The sequence below is a fragment of the Ostrea edulis genome, chromosome 1 (genome assembly GCF_947568905.1).
Source record: "Ostrea edulis chromosome 1, xbOstEdul1.1, whole genome shotgun sequence".
NCBI classification, from domain to species: domain Eukaryota; kingdom Metazoa; phylum Mollusca; class Bivalvia; order Ostreida; family Ostreidae; genus Ostrea; species Ostrea edulis.
In genome coordinates, this window is record NC_079164.1 from 107,263,516 (window position 1) to 107,278,147 (window position 14,632).

Consider the following 14,632-nt stretch of genomic DNA (forward strand, 5'->3'; position numbering starts at 1 on the left):
TGTTAGAATGGAGAGCAAAGTAAAACATATGAACCCGATGGAGTCAGTATATGTATATATTTGTAAACGTTTATTTCAGACCAACATTAGAATAGCCTTCTTCGATGCTATCTACGAGGATCTCGTACATGCTGCATTTGTAGGATGGGATGAATTGCGTCTCCGCGCCTTATGGTACAAAAAATCCCTCGGAATCTTTACAATTCCCAAAGAAAGGTTTTGGAATGTCCATTCTTCCGAGGCTGATAGTACCGCGGCTGAAATATATCCAGATGATGCTTCGTCTAGATTAAAACCAGCAAAGTGTCTTGGAGATGGAAACTGTCTGTACAGAGCCATCTCAACACTCCTGTTCGGGTCGGAAGAACATCACCTGGAGATCCGTCTACGAGTGACACTGGAGCTGATTCATAACTGGGAAGATTATCTCTATGGTGATACACTCCAGAAAATGTCAACTCACAAAGTGGACGGTCTAGTAGAAAGCGTGGTGCAGACGTCTGTGCTTGACTATGGAGCAGACGCTGCGGAATCAATGAAAGAGGAAATATTTCGGACACTTATACTCGGTTCATACAGCTCCATAGTGCATTTATATGCAGCTGCAAATGCCACCCACCGAGATGTAGTGTCTATCTATCCTGATGTTAGAAACATTGCAATTGATAGGGATCTGCTACACCAAACAATCAAACCTCTCCAGCCTGACCATGGCGAGCCACTGTATATAATGTGGACAAATACAGCAAATACTCACCTTGATGCATCCTGGACTCCCAACCATTTCGTTCCATGCATATATTTTGACATGGAACCAGAAAGGGGAGCACAGAGTTGCAGTAGCACACAGCTATGGTCGGACAACAGCACCGACAAAAAAAGCAACTCTTTAAAAAAACTATCGGAGGAAATGGATACAAAAGACAAACAGGATGAGTGTCCACAGAAAACAAGTGTGCTCTTGGACCAACCGGGCAAGGACGAGGAACAGCAGACGAAGGGAAGCAAAAAGGCAGTTCGGGATAGATTTTTTTTTAATAAAATAAAATTCAAATTTCCATGGACAAAAAAGAAAACATCTCCAGTGGATAGCCCGAGGTAGCATGAAGTAGCATGTATATGCAAAGCGGAGATACTCGGCTATCCGTGTCACCACGCTCTCTACAGTAAAAACAGCCGGAAGAGACGCACTCAATGTATCACAAATGTGACCAACCCCAACGGTTCTGCAGACAAATATTTCAGAGATATCTCGGAATCAGTGTTTTAGATTTTAAAAACTGTCCATGGATATGAAAGGTAAATATCATCAGCCACTTGAGTTAAAACAGTCAAGACGAGATACATAACAGGTTCTTTTTATTTCACTGATGTTGCACAATCGATGAATTTATGTTCTGGGTGAATACGAAATCAAAGGCGTATGGTGGGTTTTCAATGTTAGTTGGTAATTGACGTACAGTATAAAGTATTCCTTACTTGCTATACCAATAGTCTATCATAAACTTTGTATGTGTTGTAGGTGATAGTTCATACAATGAAGTGGACAGTAGTATACGTATTGGTGGGATGTACGAGGAATGTGGATTAATGACAGACTAATCCCTGTAAACTATGCAATAGTATCTCACCACTTGGTAACTCTGTTTCATCTAGTTTTAATGTTTATAAATCTTATAACATCGATTGTACATTTTTTTCTTCATAGGAACTAATTTGTGTGACTGAAGCTAGACGTTTAAATGACTGTTTACTGGGGGGGGGGGGGGGGGGGGAGTATACTAGACAAACTAGTCAACTTACTAGCCTATAAGTAAGTCTACAAGACTCCCTGGTAAAGTTACTAGCTTTTCATAGTAAAAATACTACTTGTGTCTAGTAATTTCACTTGTTGTTTAGGTGGTACAATTCTATGTGGAAAAGGTTCCCCAGCCATGTTTTGGGGGTATTCTGCTATCTGTTTTTATCACAGAATAAAGCTATTTAATGCATATCTTGGATTCTGTAACAATGAATTAAAAAAATTATTGGATAACATATTCAAAATTATGTGACTTGCAATTATCAAACCTTTACTTCTTAATTCTAATTTACATAAATTCTAATGCTACAAAACTAAAGAATATACTTAATAACTCTTGTTTAAGAATCACAATCAAATGATAACTGCCAACAACTGATACATGTAAGTACTTTGAGAAAAAGAAATGAAACAAAGAAAAGGGTGCAATAATCCTGTTTTTTAAAAACATGAAAAAAATCACTCCTACAAAAATACGTCAAGATTTTTTATGTGGTGATATAGAATGAATTTCATCATAATTATGTAAATCATTATGGTTTCATCTTGTTTCATCTTTCCATACATTTCAGAGTTTACCATATTTTGGTTTATATGCAGATACAATGGATACAAACATTCTGTCACAGCTGACCAACCACTAGTCAAACTAGTAACACGTTTTCCAGTGTTCCTCAAGTGATCCCGTATTTCCATACTAGAACTGTTCTTTTGAGTTGTTCAAGGGAAGGCCCAATGAAACGTGTTTGGTCTAGAGAATTGAAAATGCCTAAATGCCTAGTCTACTCTGGACTAAATTTTCTAGTATTTTTCTTACAATTCATTAGATATTGGTGCTGATGTTGAGATTTCTATTGTAATTTATTGAAACTAATTAAATGTATACTGGAACAGCCTTGTACACATTACAGGTCCAGTCTTCACATATTCTGGCTCTATTCAGTACTGCCAGACCTGGTTTTGAGGTAAAGCCTCTGTTAATGAAGTCATTGCGGATTTGGTACTAGAAGTTTACTCCAATATTGAAATGTGATGTGCAGATCCTGATACCAATGTAAGGCTTTAGTGTAGTCATTCTATACACGTGTGCAATTATGTTTACTTGTTCATAAATGGTGCTGCTCTTCCCGCTGAAATCTATGTAAACCAAATGTGCAATGGAATCAATGGCGGATTTAGAGGGGGCGCGTCCCCCCTAAAATTTTCAAATTTAAGGTAAATAGTGGTATCTTGTTTAGAAAAATGTACTAAACGACAAAAGAAGCAATCATTTCTTGCACTCCCGGAGAAATAAATGACAAAATCTTTTGATTTCTTGAATTACTTTATTGGAAGAACTTAATTTTTTCGAAAAACCCTAAAAATTTGCGTCATTTTATTAATTTCACCTTATAAGAAAATGATAAAAATAGTACAAATGACTAAATAGGAGACATATTTCAAGCCCTATAAAATCTGTAAATTAATCCAGGAGCTTCCGGGGGTTTCGCCCCAGGGCCCCACCTCAAGGCGGTCCCCAGACCCCCTGCCTCATAAAATGGCGCCCCCCGTAACCACAATTCCTGGATCCGCCCCTGGGAATTGCCTTGTACTTTCACTCATCACAGGTCGAGCTCTACACGTGCTGGCTCTATAAAGTGTACAGTTCTGGTAGACTTGGATTTGTTGTTGCAGACTCGCTCAGGATTTAATATTTTACTCCGATATGGAATTCCGATGGCTCGGGCGATCCCGATACCAAAGTAAGTGTTTATATCAACCATTCTTATACACATTGTTATGGAATTTAGTTTACTAGTAACTAAAGAAATTTTTTTACAGAATTTATTCCACCGCTGTTTTATTTTATTTTAGCAGTGACTCCGATATGGATTCCCCTTCCTTGGTCATTATTTAACCATCTGAGTTTATCATCATTAGTGTTGTGTCGGAACGGATTCACGGATCTCCAAAATAATTAGATTAACATCGTTGTATTTTCACATATTTTATTAATTTACATTCAAGTACATGAAATAAAACGTGCACAGTTTATGAGTTGAATTTTTCAAGCTTGGGGTAATTTTGGGAGTATATATATATATTCATATGAAAAAATTAAGATAACGAACAGTGATCAATCTCATAACTCTTAAAAGCAATACAAAATAGAGAGTTGGGGAAAACACGGATCCCTGAATTTACTGGAGGTGGGATCAGGTGCCTAGGAAAAGTAAACATCCCCTGTCGACCGCTCACACCAGCCATGAGCCTCACACCCCGACTAGGCAAACCCACAACCAGAATCAGCGTGCCAACAACTTCCTAACAAAAGGTACGAAACAGACAGCATTTGACCCAGTAACAGGTTGTATTGGCAAACTAGATCATTATAACGACCATGGAATTTGCAAAATGCTGACTTTAAACGAGACTTTTGAAAACTCTTGTAACATCAACTTGTTTGTCTGTAGCCTGTCTTGATTTAAAAACTGATCATACGCAGAACAAGCGATTGCGTATTAAATCATTTGAGATGTTTAAACACCATATGCGAGTGATAATGGAATATTACTACATAAATATGGGAAGTTGACGATGGAGAAACTGAAATCATCCCGTTTGTAGTATAGCTAGTTAGTTTGCCGTTAATATATATTTTTTAAAAATATCTAAGTACGAAGCAGATGTGGAGGACTCTGTGGTGTCTTATTTCAAACTCACTGGGGTAGATCGAATCGACATGTGAAAGGAAATGATTATCGTTTTAAAATAGATAAAACGTCGTTGACACATCTAAATGTAGAGTTGAATACTCTAGTGATTTAAATTCTATAATAAAGGCCCTCGACCGGATGTGGTGTAGATCAATGATCCTGAACGGTGATTGTGATGTCAATGTGTTTCTTAGATAACATACCAATAAGACCCTTGATTCGGTTTCTCATTTCCTTAATAGGATATAGTCTGACGACTTGCTGTCAGATGATTTGAGTTCTATATAAGAGAAAATTACATTGAAGTTTCTCACTGCAAAAATGTTTTGGTCACAATAAAATATTCCAAAGATTCAAATTTGTTTTCTAAGTAAGAATCTCACAAGCATGTTCTGAAAATCATAGATGTTCTGATGAACTGTTCTGATATACCCTAATATGTTTTCCATAAACTTTTCATAATTATCCTTATTTTTGTGTATTCAGTTAAAAACACTCAAATTACACATTTTGTATCCCAGACCGGCTTATTTGGTTAGTTTTCTCATATATTTTTTAGACAATAAACCCAAATATTCTTGCCTGTAAAATTTAAGGTTCAAGCTGACTTATTGCAATACACTGGTTCGTTTATGAGAATACAAAACAATACACATAACTGAATTCATACCATATAAATTGTTGGTACAAAAACATTAGTTATTTTAGAAAAAATAAAAAATCTCAAATTCTCATTTTTCAAAAAACAAATCAAGAATCAGGTACGGAAACAATTTTTACTTTACTGGTCAAAACGACGTGAAGAGGGTCAGAAATCAGGAAAACTCGCAACATATTTTTCGTATAAAGAAAACTTTAATATGGAAAATTACATATTCATAAAATCCCTAGAATTAAGAAAAACTCTATGTAGAATTCGAATTAGTGCAAATGATCTTCGAATTGAACGAGGTAGATATGAATTTATTAAAAGCAATACTGACCAGAAGATTCCTCTAGAAAGAAACCAAACAATATATGTAACCTAAATTGTGTAGAAGATAAATTTCAATTCCTCAATGATTGTCCATTCTATGTTGAAGAGGGAAATATGTTTTTTCATGATATATACATGCTCAACAAAAATTGTATCTATTTAACAAATAAAGACAAATTTACTTGGTTGATTATTAATGAAGACAAACCAGTAATTGTCAAATTGAGTGAATATTTAGTTAAAACTTTCAGAAAAAGAGGTGATGCTTTAAAACTGCAAAAAATCATTCTAGTTTATTATTCATATGTATGTATAATACTGATATTGTCCATTTACTTGTGTATACACATGATTTGCAATTCATATATGTATGTACTCGTTTCCCCCATGTGCTACATCCACATGTAGTTTGCAGTTCATGTAATCTGTAGTTAATGTTGTACACTTTTTTTGAACCTTTTTTATAAGCTGTCTTGTTGTTATGCCCTCTGGGCCCAAAATTGGAATGAACTTATCTTATCTGTAACCTAAAGCATCATGATAAGTGGAGAAATACAGTGGCAGACTGCGAATTATCTAGCACTTTTCATTGAGAATTATATTATATGCATGGGATTTATTGCCGACCATTTTAGCCACTCGTCAGAGAAAATAACTATGCGTGAATTTTTCGCAAAAATAATTAGAATGTTTATTTGAATCATAATTGTTTGGATTTGAAATTAAATTAGCCGATATGATTATGTCAAAACTAAGCGGAGGAAATGGAAAATATGCAACAGGTACATGTGTATACGAAGTCAAAACTTCTCATCCTGTAGCGCTTTCATCAAATAATAATTGGATGCTATAAATTCAACAGAAATCTATTACCTGCACGTCATTTGTAGATGGGAGGTGGGGGGTGGGGGGTGAAAGAGAGTTTTCGACTGCTTCTCTTCGACTTTAAAACAGGGGCATTTGTTACCCAAATTCCATACTCAAATAGAATCTACCTCACCCCTTCCCAGTTTGCGTAGAAAGAAAACCAAAGCAAACACTCGATTGTAATCTATGTGTAAATTTTGAAATAATAAAATGGGGGATCTGGAGATGATGCACTAACCCCCCACCCCCACCCCCCCACCCCCCAACCCCCACTTTTTGATTTTAAAGTTTTATGAAAATGTTCAGTCTGTGCCATCCTTTGGGAGTGAAAATTGTACCATCTTTTCATATTTCTCTCCCTCTTTGAAATATTTTTGGTTTCTTCAGAATATAAGTTGAAGCTTTGAAATAGTTAGAATCAATATTGCAATGAAATAATTTAGCCACGTTACGTATTTCCATACATGAATATCTTGTTAACTCGTCATCTTGTGTCATTCATCCTTTGGTTCATGTCAATTTTACTAATATTTTTCACATCTTGCTATAATGAATTACATGTACTCTGATCCAGTTACAACTAAATCTGACACAAGACTGTATTGGATAAAGGGTACGTAGGGACCTGATTAAACCCGAAGGCTCAAATGTGTTTGTGGGTACCGGGTTTTGTAACCCCCCCCCCCCCCCCCATATTGTTTTTAAAATGTAGCATAAATCATGAGTTCTGAGGTTTCTCTATCGCAAGATGACCCTTCTCTAGAAACGCCTAGCTCCATATGAGTGAAAAAATCTCGAGCCGGATGTTTTGAACGATATACCTTCAATCAACCCTTCTCTAGACCGTGTAAAATGACAAAACACAAAATTGACAGGTATATATATTTATGTAACTGAACGACAGACAGACAAACAGACCATTGTAATCATGCAGCACTGACTGATTCGTCTGTAAACGATACTGTCCTTCCCTTCTCCTTTTTCCTCCATCCACTGAGGTAATCGTCTGCAAACAGAAACCAGTCCTTCGAAGGACTCCTTTCATCGTCGCTGGCAGTGATTCGGTTCTTCCTCAGTGTTGCTTGAAATGTAACAGAAAAAATGGATCATAAACGTCATGCAATATATATCTTTCTTGACAAAGCATCGATATAATAGTATTCATTTAATGGAAGATATCATAGGGGTTCATAAAATATGCTAAATACATTAAATGATTTAATGGGCCATGGGCATCATTTGAACTGAAAATTTTCAAAGAATATGTAAGCTCTATATCTCTCTGGTAACTCGACATCTGACATTCAAATTTTTTATGATCATTAGAAATACGGTCCGAATGAATTATATTATGCAGTATGTTTATCAAAACAACTATGGAATTTGTGTACGTATATCAAACAGTATTCGATAAATGAAAAAAAAAAAACTTCCCAGACGGGGAATCGAACCCCGGCCGCCGCGGTGAGAGCGCGGAATCCTAACCACTAGACTACCTGGGACGCTGTAGATTGCTGTTGTAGATACCATACATAAATCTCTATCATTTAGGGAACCATGCGAATACATCCAGATTAGCAAATATTAGAATGTTTGTTGAACTTAACATCTTATTATTTCAGCAAATAAACTTAAAAGATATAGTCCCTCGCGGATCGCACCTTCTCTAGGCTGGTACCCGAGGCTTACGTGCTTGCATATCGGAAGGCCTCGGGTGGATTACTTATTTTCCTTTTTCTTCTTTTTCTGTTTATTTTTATGTCGACATGTTAATAACTGCTGTAAATTTTGTCGTGTTGCTCTTTACTTATCCAGGGCCCCAAATTGGTTTCAATAAATATGTAGCTGGGGCGGATCCAGGAATTTTTGAATGGGGGGTTTTCCACCATTAATTTTGGTTTTCAAAGGGGTGTTCTTTAATCTAGAATCTATATCCATAACAGGAACAAAAAATATCCCGTAGTTAGCACTAAACATGTGAGGACATAATCCTGAGGTATGTGGTTTCTGTATGATCAAATGTCAGGTACAGGTCCGTGGTTTCTGTATAATCAAACGTCAGGTACACGTACAGGTCTGTGGTTTCTGTTTAATCAAACGTCAGGTACAGGGCTGTGGTTTCTGTATGATCAAATGTCAGGTACACGTCTGTGGTTTCTGTATGATCAAATGTCAGGTACAGGTCTGCGGTTTTTGTAGTATGATCAAACGTCAGGTACAGGTCTGCGGTGTCTGTAGTATGATACCCCCTATAAATTTATAAATGAGCCGTTCCTAGCTAAAAAGACCCTTATCTTATCCAACAATGTTTTTCAAAAAACGTCATAATGAAAAAACAAGACATCATTTTTTCATACTTGTAAAGAAAAAGGTCACGATTACCAATGACGAGTTGGTTGTCATCGTTGATTGACTGCAATATTTTAACGACAATCAATATTGCTCTAATATTTTGAGGGATGTTTTCTATTGTTCACAGACATTATTTGTCGAAATGCGCATCTGGTGCATCAAAATTGGTACCGTATACGTTTTACATTATGACCCCTGGGTCGAGGCCTCTGCTGGTGGACTGTTAGTCCCCGAGGGTCTCTACAGCCCAGTAGCTTAGTACTTCGTTACTAGCTTGAAAATACGGATGTATATATAATTGCTGTTATAAAATTTAGAAATTAATTTAAAAATTAAGGATTATCTCCCTCGTGCATAGCTCTTATCCTTGGACGAATTTGACTCCACTTTTTTTGGCACGCCGTTTTTGGCTAATTTAGCTCCAAAACTTCATAGTTATTTTGGATTTCAAACATTTCGGTTGAGCATCACTGAAGAGACATTATTTGTCGAAATGCGCATCCGGTGCATCAAAATTGGTACCGTATAAGTTTTACTTTAGCACTGATATACTTCAGGGCCCTTATTGCTAGGAACGGCTCAAATATACGTTTTAATTATAATGAATTATGCCTCGTTCACACGGATGCGCATTAAATTTTACTTCGCATCAAATTTGATGCGAAGTAAAATAATGCGCATTAAATTAATTCGAATTAAATAGCGTTCACACGGCGGTAATATTTAATGCGAAGTAAACTAATGCGCATTAAATTCGTATGCATCTCTATTAAAGGGTGCGCGAAATAAATTAAAGAATAGACTATGTTATTGAAAATTATTTTTATAGATATTTTAATGAATATTGTGTAGATCTATACAGAATTCTTTGTTCAAAACGCTCTAGGCCTACATGTAGTATACTACATGTTTACAATTTAGGCCTGCATACATAATTCTGATCTACACATAAGGAGTTTTTTGTCGTGTTTATTTATATGTTCCCAAGAAATTACTTGTTATTTCCTCCGACAACCAGCATTCAATCTACACAATATATTATTTCTTCATGGGCCCAATTTTAAAACTTCGGAACGTCTTTTTCACCATTCCGCTGACTACTGTTATGACGTAATTTTTAATTACTAATACGTATTATAAGTCTACTATGACGTCATATGGTATAAAAATTAACAATGAACGGCATATGTTTTAAAAAATGTAAAAAAAGAAAATCATATTATCACTATTTTAAAACATTGTTGTCGTATTTAAAAACAATTCCTTCCACATGTATTACTCAGTATGCCTATGCAGAGCACAGATTTACGTCTGACATTATCTAATGTCATGCAGTTTGTATACATGTTTTTGGTGATTATTATCATTTTGCTTAGTTTTTCGTACAAAACTAACATTAATATATATAGCTGACCATGGGTATGATGCATGTGACCCAAATTGGCCATTACGCATGCGTCTACATTTATGCCTCGTTCACACGAAGAATTTAATTCGCATTAAACGTAAGTTAATGCGAATTAAATCTGAACCGCGTTCACACGGAGATTTTAATGCGCATTAGTTTACTTCGAATTAAAATTGACGTCGCGATTTAATGCGAATTAAATTTACTTCGCATTAGCTCCGTGTGAACGCTAAGCGAAGCTAATTCGAATTAAATGTAGACGCATGCGTAATGGCAAATTTGGGTCACATGCATCATACCCATGGTCAGCTTTATATATTAATGTTAGTTTTGTACGAAAAACGAAGCAAAATGATAATAATCACTAAAAACATGTACAAACAGCATGTCATTAGATAATGTCAGACGTAAATCTGTGCTCTGCATAGGCATACTGAGTAATACATGTGGAAGGAATTGTTTTTAAATACGACAACAATGTTTTAAAACAGTGATAATATGATTTTCTTTTTTACATTTTTTAAAACATATGCCGCTCATTGTTAATTTTTATACCATATGACGTCATAGTAGACTTATAATACGTATTAGTAATTAAAAATTACGTCATAACAGTAGTCAGCGGAATGGTGAAAAAGACGTTCCGAAGTTTTAAAATTGGGCCCATGAAGAAACAATATATTGTGTAGATTGAATGCTGGTTGTCGGAGGAAATAACAAGTAATTTCTTGGGAACATATAAATAAACACGACAAAAAACTCCTTATGTGTAGATCAGAATTATGTATGCAGGCCTAAATTGTAAACATGTAGTATACTACATGTAGGCCTATATAGCGTTTTGAACAAAGAATTCTGTATAGATCTACACAATATTCATTAAAATATCTATAAAAATAATTTTCAATAACATAGTCTATTCTTTAATTTATTTCGCGCACCCTTTAATAGAGATGCATACGAATTTAATGCGCATTAGTTTACTTCGCATTTTAAAAATATTACCGCCGTGTGAACGCTATTTAATTCGAATTAATTTAATGCGCATTATTTTACTTCGCATCAAATTTGATGCGAAGTAAAATTTAATGCGCATCCGTGTGAACGAGGCATTAATTCGAATTAGCTTCGCTTAGCGTTCACACGGAGCTAATGCGAAGTAAATTTAATTCGCATTAAATCGCGACGTCAATTTTAATTCGAAGTAAACTAATGCACATTAAAATCTCCGTGTGAACGCGGTTCAGATTTAATTCGCATTAACTTACGTTTAATGCGAATTAAATTCTTCGTGTGAACGAGGCATTAGTTCCTGACTAACAAAAGTTCAGTTGTTTATTTTGTACACATTCTTGTCGGTAAGGAACGCCAGATTACCATCAATGGTGAAGAGAACGAACAGCTAGTGATCAATCTCATAACTCCTACAGGCAATACAAAATAGAGAGTTGGGTAAACACGGACCCCTGCATATACCAGAGGTGGGATCAGGTGCCTAGGAGGTGTATGCATCCCCTGTCGACCGGTCACACCCGCCGTGAGCCTTATATCTTGATCAGGTAAACGGGGTTATCCATAGTCAAAATCAGGGTGCCAAGAACGACCCAACAATCGGCATGAAACACGTCAGACAGCATTTGACCCAATGAAATATTTGTACCTTTCTTATAATATTTTTACCCATTTTCAAAAGAATTGTACCTATCTCCAAATGATTTGATCAGTTATACTTTTCTAATTTAATTCATTTGGAGATGGGTACAGTGGATTTGAAGAGAATTATAACAGAACTAAAGATAGCCTCTGTGCAAATACCAAAAATTAAAGATACGTATAAATGGTACAAAGATGGATACTTCTGAACTGAACCTATCGTAAGTTTATTATAACAAGAGGCCCATGGGTCTTCACGGTCATCTAAGTATGCACATTTTCATACTTTGTACAAGGTGATCGATATATTGGTATACCTATCATACACTATTGGTGCTTTAGAATTCTTTTCCAGGCAATTAGGTTCTAAGAAGGCACATGAATTTTTACAGTTATCTTCGAATGATTGATGTATAATTCAATTGAACCTATATACATGTATGAAAGATTTAAAGAGAGGTGTAAATGATTTGAACCTAGGTTTTAATCATTTCAAGATAGGTGTAGTTTTTACACCTATCTTTATAATTCATTTAAACCTATCATTAATTCCTATGGAGATAAGTGTAATTATTTGAATATATGTACAAATAATTGAAGGTAGGTACAGAAATTTGGAGTTCCATATGTCTGTGACGCGGCCGATGATGAATTGGGATGCTACCACCTTCAAAGGATGGTGATAAGGATTTAAAAAAAAAAAAAAAACACAAGTGATAAATAAATCGAATCACACTTTGTGAAATCAACAGTATCAACTCACGGGAAAGCGTTGGGTATGTAATATACATAAATTACCTGCAACTTTGCTCTTTTCTGATTCCAAAGTGATGATTGTTCAATGATCCCTAAAGCCTCGTGCGTTCTGTTTCTCTGTTCACGTTTTTCAAAGGTTACATTATAGGGTACTTCTGTTACCATCAGCTTGGTAGGTCGAGGGCTGATGATCAACAGAAGACATGCATGGAATAGATGAATCATATGGAGTGGATTTTAAACAATGTAGAAACACGCAGAAGTTTCATTTTGGTAATGGGTTTTACATTACTGAGGTATTGTGTGAGGAAGATTTCAAATTTTTGTTGGACAGCGGTTCCACAGCTTCACTTTTTTCTTATAAGAAGTACTTCAAGGTACTAGAAGAGTTGTCTCCTGTGCTGCAACCTACAAGTATTGCATGATCTCAATGAACACCTGTTCCCAGTCCATGGGATTGACATAGGGCATGATGGAAGTCTTGGAAGTCCAGATATACCTTAAAGACATGGAACATGATGGAAGTCTTGGAAGTCCAGATATACCTTAAAGACATGGGGCATGATGGAAGTCCAGACATACCCTAATGACATGGGACATGATGGAAGTCTTGGAAGTCCAGATATACCCTAATGACATGGGGCATGATGGAAGTCTTGGGAGTCCAGATATACCTTAAAGACATGGGGCATGATGGAAGTCTCATGGTCGTTGACATGGATCATCCAGCGATATGGGGCAAGACTTCCTCCTTGAGTATGTTCACTACATCGACTACAAAACAAGAACATGAAAAACTGAGAAAACAGATGTTCAGTGTTGCATCGCTAATGATAAAATTTCAAGAGAAGTTAAAGTAAAAAGGACGGTCTCCATACCAGCATTTCAGGGAGTATAGGCTCCTGTGTCTTTGACTGAGTGCAACTATGCCCCGAGTAAGAATGCAAGTTTTTCTCCTATGTATATTCATTCGGAAATATATGAGTGAAGAATTGCAAAAGAATTACGGTGTTTTAAAATTTTCATCTTAATTGTAAGATGTTTTATGAAAAGAGTCGCAGAACGATAGAAAGGTCGTGTACAATTTGAGATAGGACAAGCGACTACCTCTTATTTCTAGTGGAAGCAGAAAACATCCCACTTTTTGAAGACAAAAATTTGACACTTAATTTTCATTATTCAATACATATCATTATTGATCCAACATTCATTTATTTAAAAAATTCAGGACAATTTTCCTAATTAAATTGGACAAAGTGGTTCACTTTGTCCAATTTAATTAGGAAAATTGTCCTGAATTTTTTGTTGCTCGATTTTCTACTTTTGACATGTTTGGATGAATAATGATTTGTGGCATTGTATTGTGTTTTATTATTATTTATACCTTCGGAAATGGTCCCGTATATTTTGACATGTCTCATGTTTACATGTGTTCCGATATTAATACCTGCACTTTCTAAGAAAAAGTCCGGATATGTCGCTACGATACTACGGCATATTTCTACAAGTTGTACGGCGACGAAATTCAAATCTCTTCAAGGCGAAAATCAAGGTCAGATTACTCATAATGTAATAATAGCGAAGAGTGTTAGAAATCTCCCACCACACTGGACAACCAAAACTTGTACTTCTGAAAAATCAACATACTATTTTACACTTGCATCGCATGCTGTAGTGCAAAGAGTTCACCACATGAATAAATTTATATCATATTGCCTTGTTCTGTTCATTCACCCTACAGACTACAACTGAAAATGTTTCTAGTAGTCTTCACCAGTGTGGGAGAGAAGAGAGATTAAGTAGACTACAACTGAAAATGTTTCTAGTATTCTTCACCAGTGTGGGAGAGAAGAGAGATTAAGTAGACTACAACTGAAAATGTTTCTAGTATTCTTCACCAGTGTGGGAGAGAAGAGAGATTAAGTAGACTACAACTGAAAATGTTTCTAGTATTCTTCACCAGTGTGGGAGAGAAGAGAGATTAAGTAGACTACAACTGAAAATGTTTCTAGTATTCTTCACCAGTGTGGGAGAGAAGAGAGATTAAGTAGACTACAACTGAAAATGTTTCTAGTATTCTTCACCAGTGTGGGAGAGAAGAGAGATTAAGTCATATTGTTTCC

At 35.8% G+C, this 14,632-nt stretch overlaps 2 long non-coding RNA genes and 1 other non-coding gene across 4 annotated transcripts; 1 reads left to right on the forward strand and 2 right to left on the reverse strand.

The window, feature by feature from the left end:
- Window positions 1-367: 367 nt before the first annotated feature.
- LOC125667271 (uncharacterized) lies at window positions 368-3,827 on the forward strand. 2 transcript variants are annotated; one of them, XR_008799749.1, is made up of 6 exons: window positions 368-1,299; window positions 1,523-1,637; window positions 2,374-2,605; window positions 2,713-2,855; window positions 3,409-3,543; window positions 3,656-3,827. It is a non-coding gene; the product is annotated as an uncharacterized LOC125667271 (long non-coding RNA). The 2 variants fall into 2 exon arrangements; XR_007367114.2 differs by having other exon boundaries at window positions 2,374-2,855.
- Window positions 3,828-7,208: 3,381 nt separating this feature from the next.
- LOC130051309 (uncharacterized) lies at window positions 7,209-13,724 on the reverse strand. The gene is made up of 2 exons (XR_008799750.1): window positions 12,552-13,724; window positions 7,209-7,421 (listed from the first exon to the last, which is right to left on the reverse strand). It is a non-coding gene; the product is annotated as an uncharacterized LOC130051309 (long non-coding RNA).
- Trnae-cuc (transfer RNA glutamic acid (anticodon CUC)) lies at window positions 7,771-7,842 on the reverse strand. Its single transcript has one exon. It is a non-coding gene; the product is annotated as a tRNA-Glu (tRNA).
- Window positions 13,725-14,632: the final 908 nt, after the last annotated feature.